We start from the raw sequence: 20,770 nt of genomic DNA, 5'->3' as shown, positions 1-20,770 counted from the left end.
AAGAGAAAATGGGAATGCTACAAAAATGTAAAATTTCTTTCCTACCAGCTGCACATGCATCCTGTTGTTTCTGATCCCCAGTAAGGATTTTGTTTTTGAAAGAGAAGTTGAAATTGAAGTCATGTGCATACAATTCCCTTGCTAACACTCCATTAATGGTCCCACGTAGAATTGTCTGTGGTTGGACCCTGGTGGAGTGTCTTGATGGGGTTAGGTTGATCTGGGTGCTCTCTTTGCACCTTAATGAATTTTGTTGCCTTGGTAACCAGTTGTATCTTACCCAAAATTCAGGTACAGCAAGAGCTATATTTTTGCTTCTTTCAACATAGAAGTCTGCAGCCTAAATTCCTCCAAAAGTGATGAACTTTGTTGGAGCTTTGTTCCAGAAATAACTTCTTCTTTGCTCATGCATAGGATACATTTTTGCATCTGCAAAGGACTTCATGAATGATTCAAGTATACATTTCCTGACTTCTTGGTCTATGGGGGAACTGAAGCCCATGAACAGGTGACTGAACCAAAATTGCAGGTCATTGTGGGGAGCCAGGCCATTAAGACAATTGGCCTCTGTGCAAGAAATATTCTTTTGCTAGTGGCTCACAAGATAATTGGACAGGCTTCACTTCCACCTGATGAATGCATTTGAATTCAGTATTTGATTGTCTAGTACAGTATAAATTACTGTGTTGAGCACAAGAAGGGAAAGTCTACTTTAAGGGAGCTTACAATCTGGTTCAGAAGACAAAATATGCACTCAGAGAATAGCTAACAATTTAGATAATACACTATGAATGTTAAGCAGAAGGGTTAAAGAAATTCAAAGAAGGAAAGAGTGAATTAGAATAGTAATCAGAAAACTGTTCAGGGGAAGTGGTGCTTAAATTGGGCCTTCAAAGAAAAGTTAGACTTGAATGGATAAGAGAAATCATTCAAATAAATGGATGTCAAACAAATAGAATGCTATGGAATGATAGAGAATGAGATCTCAGATTGCTCCACATTAGCCCTGCAAAGTATCTTCAAAGTCATCTAAACAAACTTCCTTATTTTACAGGAGAAACTGAAGCCTATATAGACAAAGAACTGTGCTCTGTTCACCTGCCCATTTGTGGGTAGCACTGGGATGGGACTAGAACTCATGTTTTTAACCTCAAGTCCTGTGTTCTTTCTATATATAGAGCCATTCCATGATATCTGCCAATTTGCCTTAAATTTATGATATATCACATATATTTTAAAATAATCTGCTGCCTTTGAAAAAAGCAGATTATTGAGTTCTCCTTAATCTCTCATTCACATACTGCTTGAGGGAGGTAATTAGACGAAGCTGGGGAGGCCCTTAAGAAAAAAGTCATAGAACCAGCCAATGGAAAAAATCAATAAATCATGGAATTATAGAGTTTGCAAGGACATCATAGGTGATCTTCTCCAACCCAACCCTGAAGAGGTTTTCCTGAAATAGGATCCAGAGACATGATTATCTGGCATGTTCTCAAAGACCTAACTATTCTGGATTTGAAGGGAGGGAGAGATAAGCCCTGCCTTCTCTTCCAACTCTCCCAGTGACCTACTCTAGAATATCAAAGTTCAAATCCCATATAGGACACTTACCAGCTTTATGATGCTGGGCAAGTCACCTTAACGTCTCTGGGCTTCAGTTTCCCTACCTTTAAAAAGAAATAATAATATTTCTACCAACCTCTTCACTAATTGAATGGACTGTGAATTGCCAATCTTAAAGTGATAAAGAAATAAGCATTATTAATACCATGAAGTAGAATTCCTCCTTGCACAAAACACTACTAAACTTTTTTTGTTTTGTTTTCAGAAGTTCCTTGGAATAGTCATGCAAAAATATAGAATAAAACATCCTCTGCCCACATATAGGCCACTAACCTTGGACCAGTCTCCTAAAACTAACTGAGGTGGGCAGTCAGTTCTGGCACAAGACTTATGGGATGATGCTTTGGGCTCTTGGCACAACTCATCCGACAGGTTCAGAAAGCTGCCATCTGTCAGCAGCTGCCTACAGGTCACTCGCCGATACTGAGTTCCTCCACCACAAGTCCTAGAACACTGAGAGAGAAGGGTAGGGGGAAATGGGTAAGGCCAGCATCACTAACTTTGCATTTCTCTTTTTGTGTGAGGTTAATGGCCCTGCATCTTGAGAATGGTCTGTTGCTGTACCTGTTGCCACTCTTCTATGTGCCAGCCAGGGGGACAGTCAAACTGATTGCAAGCTTGCAAAACATGAGGCTTCTCATCTTTGCACTCTTCAGAAGGGACAAGGGGTTCCCCGGGCTGCAGGCAGTACACGTCTCTGGTCTGTATTCCCACACCACAAGTTGCAGAGCATGGCCTCCAGGACCCTGTTTGCCACCTGTGCCAAAACATAAAAGGATATAGCCATGTTCTAGGAAATGGTGCTCAGATGCCAGAGGTAACAGTGAATCTGAGTTCTCTTGATTTCAAAGCTTTCTTCACCTGCCTGTCACACTTCATCCTCAGGGCAAAATCTCCAGAGCCAAAAAAATCTCCAGAGCCACAAAAATCTCAATGAATAAAAGTAATACACACACACACACACACACATATACACACAACACAAAATAGAGAATGACTGTTTTAATGCAAGAAAGGTCCGTGATGCTTCTCAATGAAGAATCCCATCCATTTAGGAGGGCCCTTCAGAAATACAAAAGAAAAAACACAAGGCTGTCCACCAAGTCCTGAATGGCTAGCCTATAATTAGTGAAACTTTTGTTTCCTTTTAAAAAGAAAGCAAAGGTAAGGATGATGTGTATAACTGTTAAAAACAATTTTAAATGCTTCAAAAGTCCATTTCAGGAAATCTTCCAGGCAAGTATCTTAATTCACTTAGATTACTACAAAACTATTCTCCTCTTCTGATAAGATCATATATAAAGCATTAATTAGGTCAATGTGATTTACTTCAGATAAAATCTTGGGAGAATGAAATTTTCTTATGAATTATATTTAAAAAATATTTTCAAATAAACAGAAAAACCAGGACAGCTGCTTACCAAGCATAATCCAAGGAGGGGAAACTGGCAATAGAGATGTGAAGGCCTGGGGAAAAAAAAACAAACGGAAAGATTCGGGAAAAAAACAGTTTGTTTTTTTTCTGTTATTTCCCAAGGACTCTCGTTTCCCCAAAAAATGCTGTAGTGTTAATTTTTAAAATAATAAATAAAATTTTAAGGAATGACTTTCATATATATTTGGTCAAGTATTTACTCCCCCAAACAAATTGTAAATGCTATGCAGTGAGTACCATTTTGATGGATAGCTTTCATCATAGTTTCTGTTCATTTTGGACAGGACCTATCCTAAAGCAAATGCATTTTGACCTCCAGAGCAGGGTTGTTCTCACAAGAGAAGGAAAGATGCAATGCTACCCTGGCTTGTGAGAATCCTTTTGGTGACATATTCTAGAGGTTTCCATCTTCCCAACTGAGCTTCTAAAGCAGGAACAGGGAATGTTTGGCCCTTGATCTGGCACTGCCTTGGGAACTGCGGTGGGGCAGGGGAGAATTCAAAATTAAATAAATCTAAAAGTTTTTTAGGGGCAAACTAATTAAACGTTTGATCAAATATAGCAAGAAAATGATGTTATAAATATCCAAATGATGCTTGGCAGAAAAAAGTTTCCTCACCCCTGTTCTAAAGGCTAGAAGCTTTGAGAGTTTGGCAGGAACATTCATTCATCATGAGCATATTTCTCATTCTGCTATTTACTAAAATGCATCAAGGCAGAGAGGGTTTGGGAGCAAATATAAGTGATTTTTACAATTAAATGGAAATTGGAGGCTTTTCCTGAGTTTTCTTTTCTATAAAATGGAAAGGTTTGACTGAATGACAACTAAAGCCCCTTTTAGTTTTAAATACTATAATCCTAACATTTTCCTAGTTTTTTGACCCTGAGATTCAAAAGTGAACTGCAAGAAGTTTTATTTTTTATTAGAAAAAAAAATAACAAAAGCTTATGTGTATTTAGATTCAAAATGCTAAACTATATTTTAGTTGGATAAACATTTATATATTCAACATAAAGTATAATAGGATTTCTCTAGTGTTTTTATGTCAAAATTGTGAATCTAATAGTCATAGTGAGGGGAAACCTACAGAATAGAAAGCTGTTTGAAGTAATAAAGAATTGCTGTACTTTGTTGTTGTTGTTTTGTTATTGTTGCTTGTCCTTTGTTCTCAAAGATGCCCAAAGACATTAGGATGATGAAGCCTTGCAAGTGATTGGATTTCAGTGAGGTAGAACTGTGAAAAGTCTTTAACCTTATTCTTTCCTCAGAAGTTATTAGAGTCAAAATGATTGATGATGGCCTGGGATACAGTAAGGGATCTTGGACTTTTTAAATTAGGGTTTTTCCCAAGTCTCAGTTTGTTTGAGGTAATACTCAGTAATTAAAGAACAAGTAAGAATTAAGGCAAAAAGATAGTCTACTTTGCCTTCATAAAAGAATCATAAAAGAAGACCCTTTAGCCTTAACACAAATGATACAAATTTAGTTTAAGAAACATTTATTGTCTATCTTTTAAGAATAAGACATTTCATTAGATATTAAGGGGCAATAAAATCAAATAAGGTATAATTCCTGCCCCCAAGGAGCTCACAATCTAGGAGACTTGATAAGATGTATTTACAAATAACTAGACTAACAGGTAAAATGTGAAAAAAAGTGCTGAAGACATGCCAATAAAATGTAATGGGAGTTCAAAGATGGAAAGATTGTTTCTGGCTTGGGAAATGAGACCAACTTCTGGCATAGTGAAGATTTTTTTTTTTCTGAGGGGGGAAAATGATTTGAAAACACTCTTAAATGAATTATGTATGCAGTTCTATATATGCTCTCTGTGGATAAAGAAAATATATCTGTCAAGGCTTTATGTGAGAAACATAAGTACATGATGAGGGGATGAGGGAGGGTAGATATGGTTAGACCATACCAGATGGGGAAAAGATCTGGGGGCTTTAAGTGAATTCAAGCTAAACAGTGACTCAACAAAGTGACATAGTGTCAAAAGAGTCAAAAAGATTTTAGGCTGGAAAAAAGTATCATCTAGGATGAGGGAGGCTGGACTTTAATTAGATTAAATATTTGGGTTTGGGTGCCACATTACAGGAAGAACACTGACAGACTGAAGCATGTCCAAAGGAGCACAGCCCAAGATGGTGGGGTTACCAGAAAATATGTCGTGTGAAGATGAGGCTGAAGGAAGAGGGGAAATTAGCCTAGGGAAAAGAAGACTCAAAAAGGATATAGTAACTTTCTTCAAGTAATAAAGAAGTGGTAGGTGAAACTTATTCTGTTAAATTCAAGAGGGCAGAATTAGAACCAATGGGGAAGATTTTATACCCAAATAAGAAAGATTTTTCTAAGAACAGAATAAAATACCTCTTGATATAATGGACTGTATGACACTTAATTTACTGGAGAAAGACTGGATGATTCCTTGAGAGTAAGGAATATTTCTTTTTTCCCCCTCATACTACATCCTACACCTAGCACAGTGTGTGACACATAAAGGAATTTTAAAATGCTTGTTGACTGATTATTATTGATTATGAATATCAGAAAAAAGATTCATGCACTTCTGAGAAGGTCAGGCTAGGTAAGCCTTTAATATTTCTTCCAAGTCTGAGATTATATGATTTGATATAGTCATTTTTAAACATGATTATGTTTATAGACTATTTTATAGAAAAGAAAACTCAGGAAAAGCCTCCATGACAATTACCTCATTGGTAATTTTTTTCCACAGGATGTATTAAAAATTTAATCATCTTATTTTTAAAAATTTGTAATTAACAAATATTTACAAAAATTAAATGAAAACATTTTCTTAGAACTGGAACATGGCCAAGACCAGTATCTAACTTACAATTTCATTGAGGTACTAGCCAGGGAAGTTTAGAGGTAGGAAACACCTGAAACAGATGAAGGAAATGAGGCAGGGAGAGGTGAAGAGACTTGCTGATGGTCACCCAGTGAAAATAGTGATGCAACTGGAAAATAAATATCCAGCTCCTATACTGCACTTCTTTCCATTATTCTTAGGTTGCCTCTCAATTAAGGTATTGTAGGTGTGTAGTACATGTTTTGAGAGATACTTTAAGTGTTTTTTTGGGGGTACATTAAGAAGTGTTTTTTCCTAGGCCAGGAAGATAGCTTATAATTGAGCATTTGCCAGGCCAGTAATGTGCATTTAAAAAGGAAAATAAAATTCATCCCAGGTCCTTAAATATGGCATCTGTGGTAGACAGAGATATGGGGAAAATGGCCTCTTGTAAAGTTTAGACAGTAATCTTTACAATTTATTGGCTCTAGGCCATGTTTGTATGTGACTGGTTATCCATACAAATGTTGCTTAAATTACTGCTGAAGACACCATGATTGTCTTCTGTGCAGAAACAATAGATAAGGAAACCCAGCAATCTTTTTCCACCAAGTTGTTCTTGTCCAGTGCCTCGAAAATAGCTTCATTGGGATCCCTTAAATGCTCTTTTATCTGGGATGGGATTCCCGGAGAATGAAAATAATTCTTTATTAGATGTTGGAAATATGGTACCAGAATGTAATAAATCAGGACCAGAAGAATCAATGTGGTAATTACCAAAAGGATTATTATAATGTTTTGTTGAAGCTTAGTTGAAGCCTTAGGTGAGGTTTTATTCATTGATAATTTCATATCTAGCTAAGTATCAAAAGTCATGATCTAGGTTTTTCAACCTAAACATCTTGGACTCAAATACAAAAATACATTTAATAAAATAAGGTTAAGATAGAAATCTAAAGCAATTTGTAAAAGTAAGGGCATTCTACCCTCTGAATTTCTGCTCAGAAACACAAGAAATGTAATACAGAACAGAAGAGGCTCCCCTGTTAGGCACATGTTCTTCTCTAGCTTCAAAGTAGACCACTAAAATCATAAACAACCTTAGTCAAATGGACACTCAACAATCTGAGATGTAAATTATTAAAGCTATGATTTCTAAGTTCAAGTATTCTCTACCCAAGTGAGCACAGAGTACAAAACTAAATGTCAGCAAAGACAAAACCCCTAGACCTTGCTAGATTCAGTAAGTCTGGTTTGCATCTTGACTACTGTTAACAAGTTGTTCAGTTATTTTCAGTAGTGTTCAACTCTCTGTTGGACCTCATTTGGGGTCTTGGCAAAGATACTGGAGTGGTTTGCCATTTCATTCTCCAGTTCATTTTACAGATGAGGAAACTGAGGCAAACAGGGTTAAGTGATTTGCCCATAATCACATTGCTGATAAGTATCTGAAGTCACATTTGAATTCAGGGAGAATCATTTTCCTGAATCCAAGATTGGTCCTCTGTCTATTATGTCACCTAGCTCCCTCAATGGGATTTCAGCTCTTAATATCTATCTCATCTAGTGGGAATTGTATCTCATGTAGTAGGAATAGTAGGAATGTAGCTCCTAGTTATCAGAGAAGCTTCTGAGAAAAGTTATGAATAGCCCATACTAATAAAAACAAAGGACAGATCAAGAAGACTAAAAGAAATCAGGGCTATATTTAAGAATCTATAAGAACAGTAGTCCATACTTAATGGATCTACCCTAATGGAGCTAACTGATTACAGCTTTTCTGATATCTAATGCCACATGTATAGGACATTATACATGACTGGTATGTGGATCTTTCTCAGCAGAGATTTAAATCCTACATCACTGAAAGGATCAGGCAGAAAATGTGACTTTCATGTTTCTGAGTTGCTGCTGGTTTCCTAGAATTTTTAAGAATACCAGTTCTTTCAAATGGAATTTTCAAGAATATAAGATCTTGGGGTGGCTAGGTGGCATAGTGGATAAAGCACAGGCTCTGGAGTCAGGAGTACCTGGGTTCAAATCTGGTCTCAGACACTTAATAATTACCTAGCTGTGTGGCCTTGGGCAAGCCACTTAACCCCGTTTGCCTTACAAAAAAAAAAAAAAAAACTAAAAAAAAGAATATAAGATCTTCCTAAGCAAACCTATTCTTTAACAGTTCTTCTGAAATACATTTGTAACATGCCAAGAGAGACAATATAGTTTAAAGTTCTCTGCAAAATTTAAAATATTATATATAAAAATAAGATATCATCATTATTTCACCATTAGCTTCTTTCTTAGAAGAGGAGAGATGATTCATTGGGCATAGTGCTAGGTTGGAATCAGGAAGACTATATTCAGATTATGCCTTTTGATGTTTATTTATAATCTTTACTTTAACTTCCAACCACAGTGACTCTAGAATTTCCCTATGAAGTTCACAAGGGTTGTGCTCTGTCTTGGTGGAGAGTTGTAACACTAGTAGCTCTTAATGCAAAAAAATTTTCAGATTTCTTGCTTACTTCTATTTTACTTCAATTACTGACATGAATGCTATTAATAAATGGTTTAATCCCTTAGATTATCATACTTCTTTTCCTAGGGGCTCATTGAGTAAGCAAGCCTCTTTTAGAGTCACATCAGGGTCTTGTACAAAATTTGGTGCAAGGGGAAGAGTGCTGATTTTGGAGCCAGGGTGTTTAACCTTGACCCACCTAGTCCTGCCATTTGCTATCTGTCTGATCTCGAGTAAGTCATTTAACTGCTTTAGTTTCTTCATCTGTAAAAAAGAGGGCATTGAACAAAAGTGGTCTCTAAGGTCATTTACAACATGAAAATGTTATGAATCTATAATACAAAAGTGGATATGTCCTTGGATGAGGAGTCAGGGAACCTGAATTCTAGTCTTGATGTTGCCATTAACATAATGCCTAGCTTTCAACTAGTCACCTGATCACTCTAAATTTTAGTTTCCTTATCTGTAAAATGAGGGGTTGGAATGGATGTACCAACATCCTTTCTGTTTGATGATGCTGGTTTGTTTATTTTTTCCCTTCCCTCTAAGCCTTTAATTAGAACCAATAGGTGAACTGGATAAAGATATGCTCTGGATTAACTGCAGAAATCCTATAAAGACTGATTTGTCCAGTAAGTGCTATACCTTCCACAACTACTCATTAAGTACCTATTATATCTAAAGTTTCTGAGCAGTGATAGAGAAAGAGAAATATGGCAGAAAGGATAGATAACTACTTCATATATAGCCTTCATGAGCTCATACCCTTAACCTTCAGTTGCCTACCTGCTAAAAATGTTGTAAATTATCCACCTATATTCTAAAGCAATCAAGAGTATGTTAATAAGGGCAGCTAGGTGGCACAGTGGACAGAGCACTGGCCCTGGAGTCAGGAGGATCTGAGTTCAAATTTGACCTCAGACACTTAATAATTGCCTAGCTGTGTGACCTTGAACAAATCATTTAATCCCATTGCTTTAAATAAAAAAGAGTATGTTAATAGAAATGGAATCATAGGTAAATTCACTGGAAGATTGTGTTATTCATTTAAAGCAATCCAGTTTAAATTTACCTTTTCCATTTTGAGTGGCTGTTAAGACATTTATTTTTTTTCTAGAATGAGGGCCGTCAGAAGAATTAGTACAATAACACTAGACAGAGTATGGGAGCTCCTTTATTTGGGAAAATGGCAATAATTTTTAAAATTATTATTGGTTTACTGTTCCAAGTTGTTCAAGACACTAATATGCAATATTGGTGGATATTCTAGTCCATTTGTTCTCCTCCAACCTGGAAGATAACTTTTTCTATCCCTTTCTGAGGCTGTTTGAGAAAAGGTTTCCTCCCAGAGCCTCAGGAATCCTCATATACCACATCACCTACAGGTTTTCATAAACAGCTGATTCTCTTCCTGACAGAGTACCCTAGGAACAGGTAGAAACTTGGCAGTGGTGGGTAGAGAGCCCACAAAGTTCAGTGCATCACCCAGTGTTGGAAAGTTAAAGCAAAGAAACCAAAGAAAGCTGCCTCTGGGGAAAAACATCTCCACTGGATGTGCAATACAATCTCAGCAAGGAGCCCTACCCTTGGGTGATGTTTTAAAGCCATTGCCCTTGGAGCCAGTCAATATTTGTATGGAAAATATTATCCAACACCCTGTTCCTGTTATTTCTACAACCACAAGTTTTTAGAACCTCAAACATTTCCGTAAACTTACCTTTGTTTTGGCTTCAACCTTTGTCTCTACTATGTCCTTTTTTCCCAATCAAATTCCCACTCTTTGAAAAAGTTTATTAAATCTGCATCATTGAAATGAGGCATAATATTTCCCTCTGTACAAAAACAAAGTATCAGTTTCCCAAAGAAATCAACACATTCTGACTGCCCAATTATTCCTAGCTCCAGGGCTCTAGGATATGGAATTCCTGAGAAGGAGAACTTGCAGGGTCTAGTGCTGAGATGTACTGAGGTGAATACTCAACATAAGTTACTACAAGAAGAAACCAAGAAGTTATTACAAGGGACAGAATAAAAATGTTCTTCAGCATCATTAGGAAACAATTTCCTGGCTCTTTATTAAATCCGGATTTCACTTGGTGAGCAATGACCTTCAGTGTAGACTAAGTTTAACCCTGCACTCGATTTTCAGCCTTCTGGATCTTTCCCTAAATTTCTGACTTTTCAAAATAAGAAACAAGTACTTAACAGTTCAAACTCACTAAACAAATTCTTAGTTTTTTCACTCTTCAGCTTTCACTCTAAACTCTCCAGCATATAGAATCTACACCAATAATGAGTTTTTCCTAATACCTTTCATTTATCATCTCCATTACTGTTATGTACAAGCAATACAAACATGAACACAGACATGCATTTAAAAACAAGAGTTTTAGATCTTATCTTTGACAATTAAGTTTCCTTTGCTCCCAAACACTTTCTTCTATCCACATCCCTGGGCAGTTTCCCTAATCTCTATCCATACACTCTTAGCCACCTTCCCCTCTCTTCTTGTAATGCCCTTTTTAAACCAGAGTTATCACCATTACCCCTTTGATCTATGAATTATTAGTGCATACTTAACATATCAAGGATTATAAAGGAAAATCTGACTATTTTGGATAGGGAGTACTTACTAAATTATACAATGAACAAATCTACACAACTTCATAAGGCAGAAAACAAAGATATACAGAAATATTAGGCAATAAAGAATCTATGCAAAAGTTGGGAATGGGTAGACCCCTCAATGACTACCTAATTTTATTTTGTGAAGGTGACCACATCTTAGCTTGCTACACAGATATGGAAAAACAGGTGGTTGGATTGAGTTAATCATTCTTAGTAGGGCTGGGGAACAGAAAGAATTCTATAAAATATTGGCAGCAGTTTAATTTAAAGAGGTGAAATAGTTAAGAGAAATTATACCTATGAGTATCAGAAGGAGTATATGAATTTTAAGCTTTTTTATATAGGAAGGTCTAGGGAACTAACAACTTCAACTGTAAAACACCTAGCTTGTGGGAACCCATTGGCCATCTTGACCAGGGTGAGGATAATCCATTAAACTATAGTTAAAGTGGTCTTGGTCATATTTTACATCGTTTTAAGTTTGCCCTTTCCTGGTTTCCTTTAATCTTGATGAATAAGATGACTCTTTTCCTTGCCAAAGCCAATTCTTCTTTACTTGCCTCCTTTATTCAGCAAAAGAATCTTGTCCTCACAATTATTTTCCCTGTACCTCTCTTTAATTTCCAATCTCTATCTCTTGGTTCCTTTCCTGATCCCTGTAATCATTCCCACATCTTTCCCATTCCAAAAACAAAGAGATGAACAAAATTCTTCCCTTGACCCTACCAAATCTTCATGCTATCATTTCACCTCTTTTTTCTCAGTTTTAAGTTGTGCACTCTCCCAACTTCTATTTTCTTACATCACACTCAGTTCTCAAGCTCTTGCAATATAGCATCTGTCCACATCACTCAAGATAATCTTTCCTCTCTAAGATTATTAACCTAACTGCTAAATAGAATGGTCTTTTCTGAATCTTAATCCTTTTTGACTTCTCTGAAGTATTTGATTTGGTTGATTATCCCCTCCTTAGAAAGTCTCACCCCCCTTGAATTTTTCTAACACTTCTATTCTGTTTCTCCTCTTAATTATATAATCACTCCATCTTATTCTTTTTGAATAGGTCATATTCATGTTCCATTACCATACACACATATATATTGAATACTCCCACCCAAGCCTCTGTTAAGAGATTTTCCTCATCTATGCTCACAAGATAATCTCCTAAATTTCATTTTTGTATTACCAATTATCTACCAGACATTTCCAGTGTTTCCAGCTTAATATCCTGCAGCCATCTAAACTCAACTTAGCCAAAACAGAAATCATCTCTTCTCACAAATCTTCATGTTTTTCTAACTTCCCTGTTAAACTCATACTCTTCACTCTTCTCACTCTTCAAAATTCAGTCCATTATCCTAAATTCTACCTCTACCACCTTCTGATATGGGTTCTACTCTGGCCACTCACACAGAAACCAGCCTATTTTCAAGGGATCATTACCTTTTTCCTATCCTTCAGGTTCTTTCCTTCTCTATTCCACCTTTATATGCAACTGCTGGTTTGACATTCATAAAGCACAGGTGTGCCCATTTCACTTCCCTGTTTTAGAAACTTCCGTGATTCCCTATTGTCTCTAAGATAAAGTACAAACTTCTCTGTTTATAATGCAAGGTTCTTCTCAATCAGATTCTAGTCTACTTTTCCAGGTTTCCAATTTCTAAGCTGTAGATTAACTTGTCTCCCTTGGACAGTGAGGAAGCATTTAGATTTCACTTTAGAGCTCATGAAGTGGTTTGTTATTAAATCATTTGAGTCTTATAACATCATGAGGTTAAATGTTACTATCCACATTTTAAAGCTAAGTAAATTTAAAAAAATATTTTAGTTATTTAAGGCAATGGGGTTAAACAACTTGCCCAAGGTCACACAGCTAGGCAATTATTAAGTGTCTGAGGCTGGCTTTGAACTCAGGTCTTCCTGACTCCAGGGCCGATGCTCTATCCACTGCACCACCAGGCTGCCCCCTAAAACTGCATAAATTGATAATAAGAGAAGTTAAATGGCTTGTTCAGGATTACACAGCTAGCAAGTGTCCAAGACAGGATTCAATCTCAAATCTTCTTGCCTTCTCTATTATGACATCTTGTGATCCAGTATTAGGATGTCAGATATTGAGGATGCCTTGAGGCTGAATGAGAAAGGAGGGACAGGTGTCCCTCCTATCTTGAAGGAAGGTAGAGGTGACAGACTTGCTTTGATCTGTTAAAAATATTGGGGTATTGGGGAGTTCCTTCTTCCCCTCAGTTTTAGTATCATTAGAAAGAACGTTGATAAAAAAAGACTTCACCCTCCACAACATATCTAAATGGAAGCATTTTCTGAACTTTTTTGCAGTCCAATTTAGGAAAGAGAATTCTTTGTTTCTTTAAGATCACAGAGAATATGAGACTGGAGATGATAATTTTTTTTGATGGGATATAGTGAAGGGACCCTTCTTATCCAACTCTCCCCAAAACTCAAGCTCTCTAAACTCACTAAAGCAGATTACTCTTCCAATCAGACTTAAATAAGATGATGATTTTAGGGTCAGAAAAAAGGTCCCTTACCCAAAGAAATGCTTCCCCTATCTATCTGTTCAATGATGCCCCAAATTCCTACAGCAGTAGAGAAAACCATTTACTGTGTTACAATGGGAGAGTCAATAAGTGTATGAAATGAGTTTCAAGTTAAAAACCTATAACATTAGAGTTCTTCCTGTTTTGATAGGGATTGTGGGGTTAGAATACAGGAAAGTTCAGGGAGCCTAAAAGTGTTTAAGGAAAAGAAGCTATGCCCTAAAAGGGAGAGGGGAGGAGGAGAAAGGGTGATTGGAAATAAATTTCACTGGTTTTATGATTTTAACTGAGATCTACTCTGTTTACTTCCATCTGCTAAAGGGGTAAACAAAAACAGTTATAAAAAGCATTTTGTGGCTTATGAGCTTTGTGTATAACAAAAGCTAGCCTTGTATGTTGTCCAAACCTTTCAATCAGTTGCAGATGCCAATAAGGTAAGCAGGAAGCAAAGACCCTAGCTTAGAGAGTCAAACAGTCATACTGGCTTGGTTTTCTTTCTGTGACTGTATCCTGGCTTTTGTTTTCAGGCATCCAAACCCCAGCTTCTGCTTTCAGAAGCTTCTGAGTGTTGATGACAGCAAAAGATTAAGGCCCAGACATATGAGTCCCAGGAGTACCAGGTCCTATACATACCTTGGTGGACAGGAATCAGTGTTGCAACCCTGAGTCATAGCAGGGGGACGATGGGCCTTGTCACACAGCGTGTCGTTGACAGCTTGCTGGGTCTGGAGGTGTAGACATCGAGCTATGGCTTCTTGTTTGCCTAGTTTAAAAAAATAGACCCAAGCCACAAATGAGATAAAAGAACTTGCTGTGAAAAGAAATGAAATTAGACAGGAGATTGAAAACTATAAAGTCTTGTCAATTAAACAACTTAAAAGAGCAGGCTAATGCTGCATTTCTGCTTCTACTTGGTAGTGAAAAAATATCAATAAATAAAAGACATTATTTATTAAGTACCCACTTTGTGTTAGGCTCTGGGGAATATAAAAAAAATTACATTGAATTTGCAATCACAGTTATCACTAACCAGAACAGGGCTACCTAATGTGGGATTCATGAACTTAATTCTTTAAAATTTTGATAACTATATTTTAATTGATTTACCTTTAAATTCTAATTATTTCATTTTGTGAATTTTAAATATTTTTCTGGAGAAAGGATTTATAGAATTCACCAGATTTCTAAAAAGATTCACAATAATGGTTAAGAACTTCTATTCTAGAATGAATAGATACAAATAACTATAATATAAAATTAATGTCTAGTATATAAGATAAGTACAAGTACCATGTTGGATCTAAGAAAGGAAATAAATTTTCCAAGTAGAAGCATCAATAAAGCTCTAATGGAGTAAGTGGTAATTGAGCTGGGTCAGACCTATACAGGAAGAGACTGGGAAAACAGTATTTATTACCTGATCATTTATACAAATACTATGAAATGGGAAAGTGTGGAATATACTGAATTTACAAATTTAAATCATCCTCCTTTAAATCTAATTATAAATTACATATTATTATAATTTTAATTATTATTTGGCATTTCACTCCATTAGCTTCTCTTGACTTACATATGGATTTATATAAACATACTTGTCATTTGTGGTAAAAATCAAAACAAAGCCCTGAATGATTGGAATTTAAATCCTAGCCTAAAACATAAGAATTAAATTATAGACTAGAGAAAATAAAACAGTATTTCCCAGATCTAATAACAGTATTTTGGCTGGCTGAAAAGCTGTGGAAATAGTAAATCAGAATCAACTTATAGAACAGAAAAATCTACATTACTTCAAGTAACCAGCAAAATGTAGAGCTGTCTATGAAGTTATGTGTGGTTGGTGCTTATACATATATATGTATATGTACATATATAAAATAGAAATGAGTAGGAAGTTTATCATACAAAGGCAAAAAACTGGTGGAAAAGGAGTTGATGTAATAATATTGATTCAAAAAAATGTTATTTAATTCCTACTATGTTTAAGGTGTTAAACCTTTCTCAGAAAAGTACTTAAAATTCATAAAATAAACATTTTTAGTAAATTAAGGGTACAGAAATATGTATATACATATATATGCATATATATAATATATATATATATGTATATGGTGAAAAAGAGGGTAAAGTAATGAGGAGTATCTTAAAGTTGAGAGAAATCTCATCAGATAAGTCCAAATAGTTTGAGATCCGTCCTAATCTCCATCTCTATTCAATACTGAGTCCATCTCACTCTCTATTTATTTCTATGATAGGGAGTATATGGCAATTTGGTCATGAGATCATAGTTGGAGAACTGGAATAAACCTAAGAGACCATATAGTTCAACTCCTTCACTTTACAGATAAGGAAATTGAGACCCAGGGAAATCAAGTATCCCAAATGAAACGTGCTTCAGGTTTTTCTTTTTCTCCATTGTACTCTTTCAGTCTTTCTCTTCTTTACTCCCTCCCTCTCAATTTAACTTAGCCCACTTTAATTATGTAAAATTTATACAGGGCTTTATGATTTCCAAATTTGATTAAAATATTGGCCCAATTTAGAATCAACCCTGGGTCCACCTTCATATGGAAGTAGCTAGTCTTCCAGTTGGGAGAAAAATACAATAAAGGCTTATAATAGAAAATTAACTCTTAAGCCTATCTATTTTGAGTGAGCAAAGATCTCATTTAAAATATTTTGTGGGGGTGACAGAAATTGGCATGATATCACTTGTAAACAGAAGCAGCTGAAAAATTCTATCAAGAGGAAGCTCATCTGTGATCCAATGGCTTTGGTCAGAAAATTCCCTATGAAACTGATAAGCATCTTTGGTGAGCATGTGTCTCTCCCCATGTGATGCTTCCCTTCACATTAATACCTACAGGACTGTTGGAAAAAGTTATTATCATGACTTTGTTCACAATCTTGTATAATCTTAATACATCAAGAGGAGATATGGTTGTAAGAAAGCTTTTAAGGATATGATTTGTTTCATTTAGTGAAATTAATTTCTGTAATGAACAATAGGCACAGCAGAATTCATATTCTTTATCTTCACAATATAAATTGTGTGAATGTAAAGATTGTTTAATGATTACTTTAAATTAAAAAGATTTTGTACAATCAAAGCCAATGCAAAACCAAAATTATAAGGAACACAGAAAGCTGGGAAATAATTTTTACAGGTAGTGATTCTGATAAAGGATTCATTTATGTAATATATAGAAAACTGAGTCAAATTTATAAGAATTCAAGTAATTCCCCAATTGATAAACGGTCAAGAGTTTGGAACAGGCAGTTTTCAGTCAGAGGAAATGAAAGCTATCTCTAGTCACATGATAAAAATGCTTTAAATCATTATTGATTAGAGAAATGCAAATTAAAGCCACTCTGAGGTACCATTTCACATCTACCAGATTAACTAATATGTTAAAAAAGGAAAATGATAAATGTTGGAAGGGATGTAGGAAAAAATAGGACATTAATAAGCTGTTGGTGGAATTGAGAACTGATACAACCATTCTGGAGAGCAATTTGGAACTATACCCCACGGGACTATAAAACTGTGCATACACTTTCATCTATCATTATCACTACTACAAAGAGATCATTAAAAAGGGTAAAGGACCCATAAGTACAAAAATATTTTTAGCAATTCTTTTTGTAGTGGCAAAGAATTGAAATTGAGGGGATGTCCCTCAATTAAGGAATGGTTGTACAAACTATAGTATATGAATGTTATGGAGTACTCTTGCTCTGTATGAAATCATTAGCAGGCAGACTTCAGAAAAGCCTGGAAAGACTTGCAATAACTGATGCCTAGTGAAGCGAACAGAACCAAGAGAACACTAGACACCTAAACAGCAAAACTGTGTGGATGATCAGTTATGATAGACTTAGCTCTTCTCAGTAGTACAATGATCAAAAACAATCTAAAAGATTTGTGATGAAAAAAAACTATTCACAATCAGAGAAAGAACTATGGAGTCGAATAGAGAATAAAGCCTTTCACTTTTTTAAAATTTGTTTATTTTTTCTCATGACTTTTTTTCCCTTTTGGTCTTTTTAAAAAAATATTTTATTTATTTATTTTCCAACTACAGGAAAAGTTAATTTTCAACAATTTTCCCTTCTTTCCCTCTCCCATACCCTGATAGAAAGCAATCTAATATTGGCTATACATGCATAATTATGTTAAACACATATCCATTATTAATCATTTTGTGAAAGACTCAATTCAAAAAGGAGAAAAAACTATGAGAAGAACTATAATACATAAAACAAATTTGAAAAATTGAAAATAGTAAGCTTTGGTCTGCATTCAGATTCATGGTTCCTTTTCTGGATACAGCTACTATTTTTTTATCACATGTCCTTTAGAACTGTCTTTGACTATTTACTGTAGAGAGTAAGCCTCCATCATAGTTGATTATCATGCAATGTTGCCGTTAGTGTATACATGTTCTGGTTCTGCTCTCTTCCCTCAGCATCAGTTCATGCAAATCTCTCCACTTCCTCTGTTCTGATCCTTCTTTTGCAACAGGACTAATGTGGAAATGTTTAACATTATTGTACATGTGTGACCTCTATCAGATTACTTTCTGTCAAGGAGAGGAGGGAGGAAAAGAAGGAGGTAGAAAAATATGGAACTCGAAGTCTTACCAAAATGAATCCTGAAAACTATCTTTACTGTAATGGAATAAGAAAAATAAAAATTTTAAAAAATAAAAAATGGCATACAAAAAATTGTTTTTCAGTCATTTTTTAGTCGTGTCCAACACTTTGTAAATCCCCATTTGGGGTTTCTTGGCAAAAATACTGTTGGTTTGCCATTTCTTCTCCAGCTCATTTTATAGATGAGAACTCTAAGGCCAAAAGATTAAGTGACTTGCCTGAGGTCACATAGCCAGTAAATGTCTAAGATTGCATTTTAACTCAAATCCTCCTGACTCCAGAAGCCAGTGTTCTAGCATCATGCTACCCAAGAGAGAGGAATGGTAGGCCAGGCAAAAGTCATCTGTCTTGGGTAAAGTCAGCTGCTACAACAGAGAAGCAGCTAGTGGACATAACTGTGTGCCTCTAGTTGAAATGGTGACCTGGGTGGGCCTCTGGCAGTCAATTCACAAGGATTAGCTCTACTGGGGCTTTCCTCTGCCCCAAATGGGTTGCAGTCTTAAGGTGAGTGGACCTTCAAATAAAAGGGAAATTTTTCATTTTCTTACACATTACTCATTCCTGGCACTTTGGGGGTCTACTTGCTGTTCTTCACACATGATGCACCTACCATGTCCCATCTCGTAGCCTTTTCCTCATTGCCTTGATTATGTTATGGGAATTGGAGGCTAATCCCTTCTAAATTCACTGCTGAAACCTTGGAATAGGTACAGATAGATCTATTAATCTCTGTTTTGTGTATCTGCATGCTTGAATTATCTGTGATACATCCAACCCATGGGCAGGTCTGAACCTATGCTTCACTATCATGACCATTTTCTTCATCTACAAACAGCATTGAACCCCTCAGAGTATTGCCTAAATCTATATCTTCTTACTGCAGAAGAAAGAGCCAGTATCAACAGTTGCTGAGACTCCCTGGTAAGTAATTTGTATTTTGTGGTATTTCTATAATTAAATTCTCTTGCATTCCAAGAAAGGGTTTGCTTCCAGTTAGTTCTGATTGTGGGGTTTGCTATATCTTGGATAATGGAACAATGCAATCTTTGTATCTAGAAATAGCAACTCCACAGTAATGTGTGTATATATCTCTATATCTCTATCTCTATCTATCTCTATCTACATACACACATATATGTATGTGTGCAACTATCAAGCTGTTATACACATACACACATACATATATGTCTATAGATACATACATGTGCATATATGTAGTGAATGATAAACACAAATAGCTATTACACTACTACATATTATTAGTTTGGATTGCATATTCTCAGATACAAAGATTGCATTCCAATGTGTATATTATTTATATGTGTGTGGTGTGTGTGTGTGTGTGTGTGTGTGTGTGTGTATGTCAGCTAGGCAGTAGAGTAGATAGAATGCTAGGCCTGGAGTCAGTAACACTTCTTGATTTCAAATCTGGCCTCAGACACTTACCAGCTGTGTGTCCTTGGGCAAGTCACTTAACCCCCTTTGCCTTGGTTTCCTCATCTGTAAAATGAGATGGAGAAGGAAATGGCAAACCATTCCAGTTTCTTGGCTAAGAAAACTGCAAAGGGGGTCATGAAGAGTGAACATGACTGAAAATGATAACTATATACAAATATTATTTTATATATTATATATGTGAGTACATGCATATGTGTCGTGCACATGTGTATTTACTGACAAAGTCTCCTCAAGGTTTTGTTTTTGCTTTAGATTTTTAAAAAATGCTACTCTCCTAAATGAAATAATTTACTTCTTCCAGAATTCCCACTAAGGTTTTTGTAAGATTCACTCTGGCACAGGTTCCAGAGTTCTCAAAGTTCCAGAACAATCATCTGAAGCAAAACATCTCTATTGCTACTGAGTGGTCCCCACATCACCAATTACACCTTATTCTTAAGATACTTTTTTCCATCAGTGTTAGAATTGTGACCTGGGGCCCTAGAAATGAAACTTGGAATCCAGAAGGCCCTAGTTCTATCCTTGGTGACTTCTCCATGACTCTATCCATGACTTATGTTTATGCTCATCAGCTAGCCCTCTGGCCATTAGAATCCAGTTCACTGAAGCAGCTAGGGGACATGGTAGATGCAGTGCTTATTCTGGAGGTCAGAGACTGGAGTTCAAATTCCACCTCTAATGGTTACCAGTTGTAGGCTTGTGGGCAAGCCATTTAATCTTTTTTTAACTTCTTTTTTTTCCTTTTGGTGAAATGGGGATAACAATTACATTTATTTCCAGTGCAGTTGTGAGGAAAGAACGAGATAATATTTGTACACACTTTGGATACCTAAAGAGCTATATAATTAGTAGCTATTGATATTTTGGCTCTCTTTGAGGGGTGTACAATTTAGCCACTCTAAATAACAGTCTATTCAGGTGGCTGAACATAAAGTCAATGTTGAGTTTCATTAATAAGGGGAAAGTTACTACTTAACAACACTGGACATTTCACATGATTATTGATTTAGAGCTTGAAAACAAGGCTGCTTGGATCAACTGAGCACATGAAGAATTGGGAAAATGCTCCATTGTT

At 36.0% G+C, this 20,770-nt stretch overlaps 1 protein-coding gene and 1 long non-coding RNA gene across 3 annotated transcripts in view; both read right to left on the bottom strand.

Annotated features, from left to right (window-relative positions):
• Positions 1-20,770, bottom strand: part of ADAMTSL3 (ADAMTS like 3) — a 713,745-nt gene that overhangs the window by 95,087 nt on the left and 597,888 nt on the right. The gene's annotated exons all lie outside the window — the stretch shown is intronic.
• Positions 2,295-14,589, bottom strand: LOC141521426 (uncharacterized). The gene is made up of 3 exons (XR_012477936.1): positions 14,212-14,589; positions 3,045-3,090; positions 2,295-2,380 (listed from the first exon to the last, which is right to left on the bottom strand). It is a non-coding gene; the product is annotated as an uncharacterized LOC141521426 (long non-coding RNA).

This window comes from Macrotis lagotis, chromosome 4 (assembly GCF_037893015.1).
Source record: "Macrotis lagotis isolate mMagLag1 chromosome 4, bilby.v1.9.chrom.fasta, whole genome shotgun sequence".
NCBI lineage: Eukaryota > Metazoa > Chordata > Mammalia > Peramelemorphia > Peramelidae > Macrotis > Macrotis lagotis.
This window is presented reverse-complemented; position numbering and strand designations above follow the sequence as displayed.